The sequence below is a fragment of the Molossus molossus genome, unplaced genomic scaffold, assembly GCF_014108415.1.
Source record: "Molossus molossus isolate mMolMol1 unplaced genomic scaffold, mMolMol1.p scaffold_m16_p_19, whole genome shotgun sequence".
NCBI classification, from domain to species: domain Eukaryota; kingdom Metazoa; phylum Chordata; class Mammalia; order Chiroptera; family Molossidae; genus Molossus; species Molossus molossus.
In genome coordinates this window covers 30,131,472-30,143,318 of record NW_023425354.1, presented here as the reverse complement: position 1 = coordinate 30,143,318, position 11,847 = coordinate 30,131,472, and positions in this window count along the sequence as shown.

Sequence of the window (11,847 nt, the reverse complement as noted above, 5' to 3'; positions counted from 1 at the left end):
GAGGCAACTAAATACTTTTTGAAGTCAAAACATAGAATCAAGAATTTAGAACCCAGATGATTCCTTTTATCTTCATATGGTTTATTTCTTTTTGCTAAAGAGTAAGTAAACTTGGTCACAGTAACACAGAGAATAAAATTTTATATCCCGGAACTCCAGGTCCTGTGTTCTTTCCCAGGACGAAGCTGATACGAAATGGTATTTTATGCTCATTGCCCTACAGAAACATACATCAAATTCCTTATTTAGACTAAGAAATATGGCAAAATGAATTTTCATTGGTAGTACACAATAATAACAGAAAGGACTTTTAAGGGAAATACAAATGATATTTCTTCCTCTTTAAAACAGATCAGTTGGACTCCTCATTCATTCATTTGTTCATTCACTCACTAATCATAGTATCACTGCGCACTTCCTGTTAGACATTGTGTCCACACCTCACCTAAGATCCCTTTACACCCCTGCATTGAAGTTTGGATTATATTAGCCCTTCTTCAGATAGCCCACGTCCTCAGGTATTATCCTACTAGGTGTTATCATGCTGTTTCCTAGGTGACTGTTGGCGTTACACTTGTACAGTTATATTTAGGGGGTAAGATGGACAGAATACTTCCAGACGAGCCTTCCAGAGTCACTGCACTTTACACGCTTACTCATTCAGCACACATTTGTTGGCAAAGGTCCTGTGATCAAACTTGAAAGTTCAGAAATTTGACTTTATCAGTCGGCTCAAGCGGAGCAGCAGCGAAGGAAATGGAATCACAGACACCCCATTAACAGACTCCTGAGCATTTACAATGAAAGTGGTGGTGGCGGTGGTGGTGGTCTACCATTATCCAGTATTCCTTTGTCTCGTGATTGATGTGCCTACAAACCAAATGGAATATCAAAAACTGTTTGGCAATCACGGAGGAAAGACGAAGGCTGTGAGTAGGCTGGAAAGGCGTTTTTCTAAGGAGTGGGGAAGCTCCAGACAATATTTTGTGATGAGAATACTCTCCCTGCCAGGTGGCATCCGTTCCAGTCTCCGCCTACTCCCCACTTTCACCAGGTGCTCCCGGGTGCTGCCACCTGCAAACCCGAGCTAGCCGCTCCGCCTGGACTGTGAGCCCTTGAGGGGGGACAGGATTACTCACATTTGTACCTAGATGACCTTGGTTCTCAGCATTTCTAATGACCAGATGGGTGGATGAAAGGGTGGATTGGGTGCATCAGGAGTGAAGGCAATCCCAGTTACCCGGACTCCTACGCTTCTTTCTCGCTCTGAGTCATCATTGGCTTGTGCTTTAGCTTTTTATTTTCATTTCTTTTTTTTTTTTAATGTATCTTTGTTGTTGAAAGTATTACAGATGTCCCTCTTTTTTTCCCCATTGACACCCTCCTCCCCGACCTCGCCCTATTTTAATGTCTTTGTATTCAAACCTGTGTTTTCCACGGATATTACTCTGCCTTCTCAAATGATTTTAAAGAAAAATAAGCATTTGAAATAGTGTGTGTCATCTATTTGGTTCATTTAAAATCAGTATTTATAAATGTGGTCTATATGTCTCTTTTTGAAGATACAGGGGATTAACTTCCCATATCACATGGAGTGGAAGCCAGCATCCTTGAGGGACCATGCCGTCTGCACACCATCCCCTTACCTGTGACCTGTCCTCGCACTCTCCCTCCATCACTCAGCACCAGCTCTGGGCTCCCCACTACGCTAGCCCTACTCACACCTCCAGACCTTTGCACCTGGAAGGTCCCCCACCCCAGATTTCTACATCACTCTTCCCTCCCCCCTGCAACTTCTGGCCATCACTCAGACATCACTCTCACGGTGAGGCCAATCCTAGTCACTGTATATACAAGCACCCCTCCCCACCCAACCTCAACCCAGCCCCTGCATCTGTCTCCATTGCATGGACCACCCTCTGACACACTCTCTTCGCCTCTAGTCCCCTCCACTGATCTCAATTCCATGAGGGAAGAACCTGGTGTTTTTTCACTACTGTGCCCCCAGAGGGCCTAGCACACACTTGAAATACTTATAAATATTTGTGAATGAACGAGTGAGTGAATGAACGGATGGAGTGTCAAATATTCTACAAGGCTCATCCCCAGTCTCCGCACTCCTGAATCTTCCTCTCCAAAATCTTTCAAATATTTCTTCAGGTGTTCACGTGCATGCTTCCAAAGAACATGCTTATGCTGCTCTTCCTTGATTATTCAACTTAAGACATCAAAGACCTCAGTTCCTCTTATGGAAGATGGCAATCCAGGGTTTATACCACAGCCGCAGTTCCCCTTCTAGTATAATTATATCACACTGTCTTATAATTTATTTATATCATTTTTGTCTGTATCCCTCTAGACATAATACAAATGAATGTATCAGGACAATTGGTTGATACAAAACAGTCCCTCTAGGTATAATTCTAGCTAGAATAAAGCTCCATCACCAGAAATGTTTGTAGGACTTGCTCATTGAAGTATCCCTGTGGCCTAGACCGATGTCGCACACAAATACATATTTGTGGAATGAATGAATTCTCAGAAGTATAGCATGTAATTAACCACAAGTCGTTCAAGCTGCAGTGGCGTGTGACCACCGCCAGGTAACGTTCAGTGACTCCCTTCATCCACTTTCACTTGGGCATCCCTCGTCTATATCTCCAAACTTTTCACTAACACTTACACTGATGTATAACAACTGATTTACTAATCAGCTTCTCCAACGAGGCTGCAACCTCCTTGGCCTCATGGAGTGTCTTGCTCATCTCTGAAGCCCACTGTCTATCAGAGCATCAGACCTATTGGAAGAGTCTCGAGAAGTTCTAAAGGAAGAAGGCATGTTGCTGATGGCCACTTGGAGGCAAGAGAGAGATGACTTCTTCCTGTCCCGAGTGAGCTCTTATGACAAGACACTCACTATATAATGAAGTGGGAATCAACTGCTTTTCCTTTCCCTCTTTACTCCCCTGGGTTAATCCCAGGTCATGTCGTTTTCTTTACTATGGCAACCATTTCGCTTCTTTCTATCCATTCCCTTCTTTCTATCCATTTCCTTTGTTCACATCTCCTTCAAAAATAATTTCAACTGAGTTCAATGAGAGCACCGGGGCTTCTTTCAAAGTTGGAATTGTTGCCTTAGGAAATCTCTGATTTGACATTGGGCTCCATTTGACGAAATAAAACATGTGAAACTAAAACGGACAACCGGTGAAACAGCCTCCTACGTCACTACTAGCTTTACTTTCTAGCAGGGGTTCTCGCCATGCATCAGAACCACCTGGCGGATTTAAGACAGACCGCTGGGCTCCCATCCCCAAGGTCTCAGATTCAGAGGATCAGGTAGGGCCTGAGAATCTGTGTGTGTGTGTGTGTGTGTGTGTGTGTGTGTGTGTGTTGTTTCGTTTGTTTGTTTGTTTTTTCAGAATTGAAGAGACTTTATTTTTTATACAGAAATGTTTTGGATTTTTTAATGCCCTGCCTGTATTTATTATTTTTTCTTTATTTTTATTGTTGACATTATTGCAGTATCCCCCATTTTCTTTCCTTTGCCCCCCTCCACCCAGTCTCCACCCCAGTTCCCCCTAGCCATCACCACACTGCTGTCTATGTGGGTTATATATGGCCATGGGTTATGCATATATGTTCTTTGGATAATACCTTCACCTTCTTTCATCCAGTTCTCCCCTGCCCCCTCTCCTCTAACAGCTATCAGACTATTCCATTATCCAAGCCTCTGTTTCTATTTTGTTCATTAGTCTATTTTGTTTATTAGATTCTAAAGATAGGTGAAATCATGTGGTATTTGTCTTTTTCCGCCTGGCTTATTTCACTTAGCACAAAAATCTCCAAGTCCATCTATGCTGTCACAAAAGATAAGCTTTCCTTCTTTTTTTTTATCCTCACGTGAGGATATTTTTATATTTATCTCCAGATAGAGCAGGAGGGAGAGAGAGAAACATCAATGTGAAAGAGACACATCGATTGTTAGCCACCCACATGGGATGAAACGCAACCGAGGTACATGCCCTTGGCCGGAATCAAACCCACAACTCTTTGGTCTGCAGGTTGACACTCTAACCACTGAGAAAAACTGGCCAGGGCAAGTTCCTTCTTTTTCATGGCCACATAATATTCCACTGTGTAAATGTACCACAGTTTTTTTATCCACTCATCTACTGATGGGCACTTGGGCTGTTTCTAGATCTTGGCTATTGTAAATAACGCTGCTATGACATAGCAATGCATATATTCTTTTAAATCGGCGTTTCAGGATTATTAGGACATAATCTCAGAAGTGGGATCACTGTGTCAAAATGCAGTTTCATTTTTAATTTTACTTTATTTTTCCCATCACCATTAATCCCTTCTATACCCTCCTCCACCTCCACCCCCACCCCACAATCACTACACTGTTGTCCATGACCATGAGTTCTCTCTCTCTTTTCTTTTTCGTTTTTGTTCAATCCCTCCACACACATCCCCAACATCTCTCCCCAGAGCTGTCTGCCTGTCCTCTATCTATGACTCATCTCTATCTTGCTTGGTAGTTCAGTTTGATCATTAAGTTCCACATATGAGTGAAATTATATGGTCCTTATCTTTCTCTGGTTTATTTCACTTACATAATGTTCTTGGGTTCATCCATACTGTCATAAGGGGCAAAATTTTCCTCCTTTTCATGGCTGAGTAGTATTCCATGTGTAAATGTACCATGGCTTTTTTAATCCACTCATCAAGTGATGGAAACTTGGGCTGCTTCCAAATCTTGGCTATTGTAAATAATGCTGCAATGAACATAGGAATGCATCTATCCTTTCAAATTAGTGTTTTGGGTTTCTTTGGATAAATTCTCAGTAGTAGAAGCACTGGGTCATAAAACAGTTCCATTTTTAATTTTTTGAAGTAATTCTATACTGCTTCCCACAGCGGGTATACCAATCTGCATCCCAACCAACAGTGCACAGCGTTCCCTTTTCTCCACATCCTCACCAACACTTGTTGTTTGTTGACTTACTGGTGATAGCCATTCTGACAGGTATGAGGTGCTGCTATCTCATTGTTTTAATTTGCATTTCTCTGATGATTAGTGAGGTTGAGCATCTTTTCATAGGTCTACTGGCCATCTGTTTTTCCTCTTTGGAGAAGTGTCTGTTCAGATCTTTTGCTCATTTTTTAATTGGATTGTTTGTTTTTTTGGTGTTGAGTTTTATATGTTCCTTATAAATTTTGGATATTAATCCCTTACCATATTATTAGCAAATATGTTCTCCCATTCAGTGGGTTGTCTTTTCATTTTGTTGATGGTTTCTCGTGCTGTGCAGAAGCTTTTTAGTTTGATGCAGTACCATTTGCTTATCTTTTTTTTATTTCCCTCACCCTCGGAGACATTTCAGCAAAAATATTACTCCAAGAGATGTCTAAGATCTTACTGCCTATGTTTTCTTCCAGGATTTTAATGGTTTCGTGACTTGCATTTAAGTCTTTTATACATTTTGAGTTTATTCTCGTGTATGGTATAAGTGGGTGGTCTAGTTTCATTTTCTTACGTGTACCTGTCCAATTTTCCCAACATCATTTATTGAAGAGACTGTATTTATCCCATTGTATGTCTTGCCTCCTTTTTCCAATATTAGTTGACCACATAGGCATGGGTTGATTTCTGGGCTCTCTGTTCTGTTCCATTGATCTATATGCTTGTTCTTATGCCAGTACCGGGCTTTTCTATTACAATGGCCTTGTGGTATAGTTTGATATCAAGTATTGTGATACTTCCAACTTTGTTCTTTTTTCTCAAGGTTGCTGAGGTTATTTGGGATCTTTTTTAGTTTTATATACATTTTTAGAATATTTGTTCTAGATCTGTGAGATATGCCATTGGTATTTTACTAGAAGTTGTGTTGAATCTATAAATCCTTTGGGTAGTATGGACATTTTAATGATGTTAATTCTTCCAATCCATGAACACAGTATATGCTTCCATTTATCTGTATTTTCCTCAACTTATTTTTTAATGTCCTACAGTTCTCCAAGCACAGTTCTTGTACCTCCTTGGTTAAATTTATTAGTAAATACCTTATTTTTTTGTTGTTGTAGAAAAAGTATTTTATAAAAACAGCATCCATTTATGATTTAAAAAAAAAAAAAACTCTCAGCAAAGTGGAAATAGAGGGAACATAAAGGCCATATATGACAAACCCACAACACCATACTTAATGGGCAAAAACTAGAAGTGCTTCCCTTAAAATCAGGAACAAGATAGAGATGTTTGTCCTCACCACGCTTACTCAACATAGTACCGGAAGTCCTAGCCATAGCAATCAGACAAGAAGAAGAAATAAAAGGTATCCAAATTGGAAAAGAGGAAGTAAAACTGTCATTATCTGCAGATGACAGGATACTATACATAGAAAACCCTGAAGACTCCAACCAAAAGCTACTAGAATTGATAAATGAGAATCTGTATTTGTAACAAGTTCCCAGCGATGTTGATGTCGCCATCTGAGGACCACATTTTGAGAACCATGGCTTCCCCATAACTCTCCAGGTCTCAGGCACTAAGCTGATGCACTTATGAATGAGTTACACTTCCTGCCATCACCACCCCAACCAAGCTAATCAGCTGCTGAGCACATGATCACAGAACTTCTCAAACTTTAATATGCACACAAATCACCCAACGGTCTCTTGAAAACACAGATTTTCATTCAGCAGGTCTGACGTGGGGCCCAAGATCTATATTTCTAACCAGCTCCCAGGTGAGGTCAATGCTGCTGGTCCACAGACCAAACTTTGAGTCTAAGGCATTACAAATTGTACCAAGTAGATTAGTATTAAAATTGAATAATTGTCTTAGGTGTCAAAGCTTTGAGTTTGTTCAAAGCATATGATTTTTGCATCTGAGTACTAAAACTATCTAATATACTTCTACACTTTACTAAAATTTTTGACAAAATAGAAGCAAGTTAACATTTTAACTTTCACCCATATGAAACTTGCAATATAAACAGGCCCAGCTGACTCCTTGGCACTGCCCAGATGTACCCAAGCTCTGTTCAAACAGTGCAGATAATCATAAACCTGGTGGAGATAGCTGGTAGGGTGGGGCTATTCATACATGTTGTTGATTTAGAAACTTGCTCTTTGTCCTGTGGTGAATGGTGTTTTGCTGCATAGTTGTAGCATTGAGTCTTCATTGACATCTGGCTTTAGAACACCATCATCTAATGCATTATTGAGCCCTCCCCTCCCCCTCTTCCCTGCAAGGCCTGCGTTATCTCTTTTATTTCTTAGGCTATAAAAAGATTGTGGTGATCAGGAAGTGAAAGAGAGCATTAGCTCTTCCCAAAACCTACCTAATCCACTTAATCTTTTATAGCTGCATATAAATATTAAGTGCATTCTTAGGGGAGGGCAGGACCAGCTACATAATTTGCAGGGCTCGGTGCAAAATGAAAATGCCAGATCTCTTGTTCAAAATGATTAAGAATTTCAACACTGTGACAACAGAGCATTAAACCAAGAGCTAGGTCCTTGTGAGGTCATATGCCCATGAAACCAATTGTGGAGGAGAGACTCTAACTAACATCATGAAAAAAATCCATGAATTAGGAAACTGACCAGACCCCTCACTCTTCCCCGTCTTCCTCTCGAATCAAACGTCAGAAATGAATAGTTATGATGAGAATGGTGGTGTCAGTGGTTACATCGTTGACCAAAAAAAAAAAAAAATACCCATCTTATCTCTGTCCTGCCTTACCTTTGGTTTTTACTAAAAATATCTCAACTTTCTGATGAAGAAAAACCTAACTAGATGCCACTGAATCCAACCAGAGTGAGACTGAACTCTGTCTTTGGTTTAATTCTGATAAAATGGTTTACCAATCGATGATAAAAAATGTAACAGCACAAATATGACGGGAGGAGAGGGTGTGTAATCTCAAACAACAGCTCTTCGAGTCATCAAGCAGCACATTTCAAACTTCAGTGGTTCACTGAGGATCTCGTTAACACGTAGATCCTGATCCGCAAGGTGGGTATGGGACCCAGGGGACACTTGTCCTGAGACTGAGGACCACACCTTGAGACGCTGAGCACTAGAACTGCCCTCTCCATTGAGTAGCCACTGACCTCACGGAACGGCGGTCTGTCCAGGTGATGACGCGCCGCGAGCGGGACATGCACACCGCCTCTCCACGCCCGTCCGAACAAAGGGGAACTAGCTCGATAATTTCATATCGAGTATATATGTTTTGGATATATTGGCTTAAATAAAATATATCATTGAAATGAATTTCAACTGCGTGTTTTTTTACCTTTTTTAATGGGGCACCCAGATAATCTTAAATCACATGTGTGGCTCACTGTTGGACAACACTGTTTCAGAAGCTTGACGGGAGCTTCACTTATGCATGCTCGCCATGTCACGACAGACAAGTGGGGGTGGGAGCGTGAGACCCAGCGAGGGAGCGACGTGCCAGTGAGTTCATCTCTCGAGGTCTCACCACACCAAGTCTGCTTCTCTGGCTCCCTCCACCCCAGCACGCGCACATACACACACGCATGCACGCACAGATGCACGCACAGACGTGGTGCAGCCTTGAGAACGGGACCTTGTCTTACACATCTTTCTATCCTCAATGCCCAGCACAAAGCCTATTATTTAAGTAATCCATGCATGTCTCCTCCCACTTATAATACTTCCAGGTCACAGCATATATTTCCAAGTTATCACATGCTCTCTGTTATATTTTCATCCAGAAGATTGTCCCTCAGTTTACCTAGCTACATGAGCTCAATCAACAGCAATGACACAATGCTACTAGCCTGGTGTACTCTGAATGGTAAATGTTAGTGACCCTTTTCTTGTCACCATCCCCAAGTTTTTTAATGACTGCACTTCCACAGTGATCGCTGCTGCTACCAGTAGTTACGAGTCAGTGAGAGCTTCCTACATGCCAGGTGCTAGGCTAAGCGCTTCAAATCCATCCTTTCGCTTAATCCTCACAACAACGCCATGCTGGGCATCATCACCATCCCCCACTTCACATGTGAGTAGAGTGGGGCTCAGAGACACCAAGACCTTGCCCACATTCGCACAGCAAGCAAGTGGCAGAGAGAGAATTCGAATCCAGATCTCCGAAGTCTGTGCTTCCGATGCTGGGTCTCTGTAACCCCGGCAGCGTGGGCAGGGTCGCAGTGCAGCGAAGAGGAGGAAGTGATACTGGATGGTTTCGGATCGTGCTTTTTAATATCCACACCAGGACAAAGGTGTTCTTTAAATCTTTTTCTGGGCCTATTTTTAAATATACTACTTCTTGATAAATAAGAAAATAGAACAAAGTCATCAATCTTTTCCCCTACTAATCAGGGGACATGTAAATCTGGCATTTCCTTTATACCAGGTGTTGTGAACATATGTATCTATACATATACATGGATTATATACAAATATGTATGTATCCACATGCGCTGCATTCCATTAGTTTTTAATATGGGGTATATCAAACGAACACATTGGGCACATAGGCCTGTAAGGAAGAGTGGAAGGATCATTTCAATCAGTTACCAGTGAATTGTTTCATGATAAAGGCACAAATATTGAAATGATCTTTGAAAACCAGATTTAAAAATTGGGGGTTAGTTTCAGGATTGAAGTTTTTCCTCATCCAAAGAACTGGTTCGTCCCCAAAGAAAGCTTTATGCTGGCTTCTACTTTGGGGATTGTCACCTGTGTATATAAATATCTTAGTACAATTTTAAAATACCACAGCTTTCAAATAATATGCAAACTATTTGCTAAATCCATTTTGACAGAACTGTAAAAAGAACAAAGTCGCCCTGGCCGGTTTGGCTCAGCGGTTGGAGCGTCAGCCTGCGGTCCAGAGAGACCCAGGTTCGGTTCCTGCTAGGAGCACATACCTCGGTTGCAGTTTGTCCCCGGCCCTGGTTGGGTCGTGCGGGTGGCAGCCACTCGATGTGTCCCTTTCATGTCGATGGTTCTCTCTCTCTCACTCTATCTGAACAAAAAATGGAAAAATGTCCTTGGGTGAGGATAAAAAAAAAAAAGTCCATGAAAGATTTCTTGTAGTTCTACCAAAGGAGATTTTATTTAAGTTTCTGCATTTAAAATGTTGGATAAAATTCCTGAAATGCTAAGATGCAAAATGATGGAGACAAAAGAATCACAATCACAGTGACAACATAGTTTAAGGATCTTGGTTTTAACATGAGAGTGTGATAGGCCAGAAAACTTGGTTTCCATTTTCACTCTTTGAAAAAACTGATCATTGCTTCTAGGGTCAATTTTGCTGAATTTTTCCATTTTGATAATGCTAAGTTACTGTAATTTGAGGTGATGGGGAGTCTGCATTAAAGATTAAAGACCTGAACTCTGGTCGAATGTCACACTTACTATATTCAATAAACATAACTGGTAATTGAACCCACAGCACAGTAAATACTATGCTTTTAAAAAGCCAACAGGTAAACCTTTAATAAAGCCTCAAATGACTTACGAGCAAGATAAATACTGCAGTAAAAAACAAAATGAGTTATTGGTACAGATCACATTGCCCAGAAACATCATGTGTCAACATTAATGTCAGTTCCTCGGAACCAATATATTGCTCCTTAATTACTCCAGGCTTCCAAAACCCATAGTCCTTCTGACAGCTCATTTCACAGAGATGCATTTATTTTGAAAAAGCGTATGGAGCCACCAGCCTGTCCATTCTGTCAACGAAAGACTTGTCCATAAAATCCTGTTATATTTCACTCTGGGCAGCAATTATTAAGTATCCCTCAACATATGTGTCAACACATAAGCAATTGCTCCAGGCTCTTTCTACCTTTTCATTGCTTCAAAAAAGCAGAAAACACCAAACAAAGAGGCCTTCGTAGAACATAAGGCATCAGAAATATTAGTTGTGTTGTGAGAGCCAAAGAGTAGCAATTCATTCTCGAAAAACATCAATAAACCAAGTTTCCACTGACATCTAGTAAGTCCCCAGAAAGGTGTAAGGCCCCAGGTCATAAGGCCAGGAAACATCACAGAAACAAAACACAAATCCGCAAAAAGCTATACTACCTGCAATGGTTTCTGTGGCTTGTTGCAGTGATAGTGGTTCTCTGCCTCCACTTTTCTTTTTTTAAATCCTCACCCGAGGGTATTTTCCATTTATCTTCTGACAGATTGGGAAGCAGAGAGAGAGAGAGAAGCATCGATGTGAGAGAGACACATCAATGGGTTGCCCTAATCAGCACGGCCCTAATCAGGTCCAGGGACCGAACCGCAACCAAGGTATGTGCCCTTGACTGGAATTGAACCCGAGACTCTGTGGTCCTCTGGCCAACGCTCTAACCGCTCAGCCAAACTAGCCAGGGCTCTGCCTCCACTTTCCTAAATCGGGTTAAATGGGGCTCCTTACTGTAGGTTGTTTTCTCCTGACCCTCGGATGCCCACGCTGGATTATCTGGGAATGTATTATCTTATTATACGTTAGCATCCCAACTCCACAATTAATACACATCCTGGACCCCAGGGCCTACAGACTGACCTAACTCACCTAATTCTTTATCGTCAGGGTCCCTCGGGTCTCCGTGTTCTGCTCTCACATCGCAAACTTCCATCTTTCTTCTCTACCCACGTGAACATTAAAATTAAAATCCATGTCAGTATTTCCCCTGCTTGACCACAAGCTCCTCGCAAGCTCTGAACACCCTTTTTAATTGAATGTAAACATTCAGCGAGTACTTGTTGAAGAATAAATGATTTGATTCGTTTACCTGGTTATTTTTCTACTTTTAAAAGCTGGTTGTCAAAACTTCATTCCGTGCTTTGCCAACTGC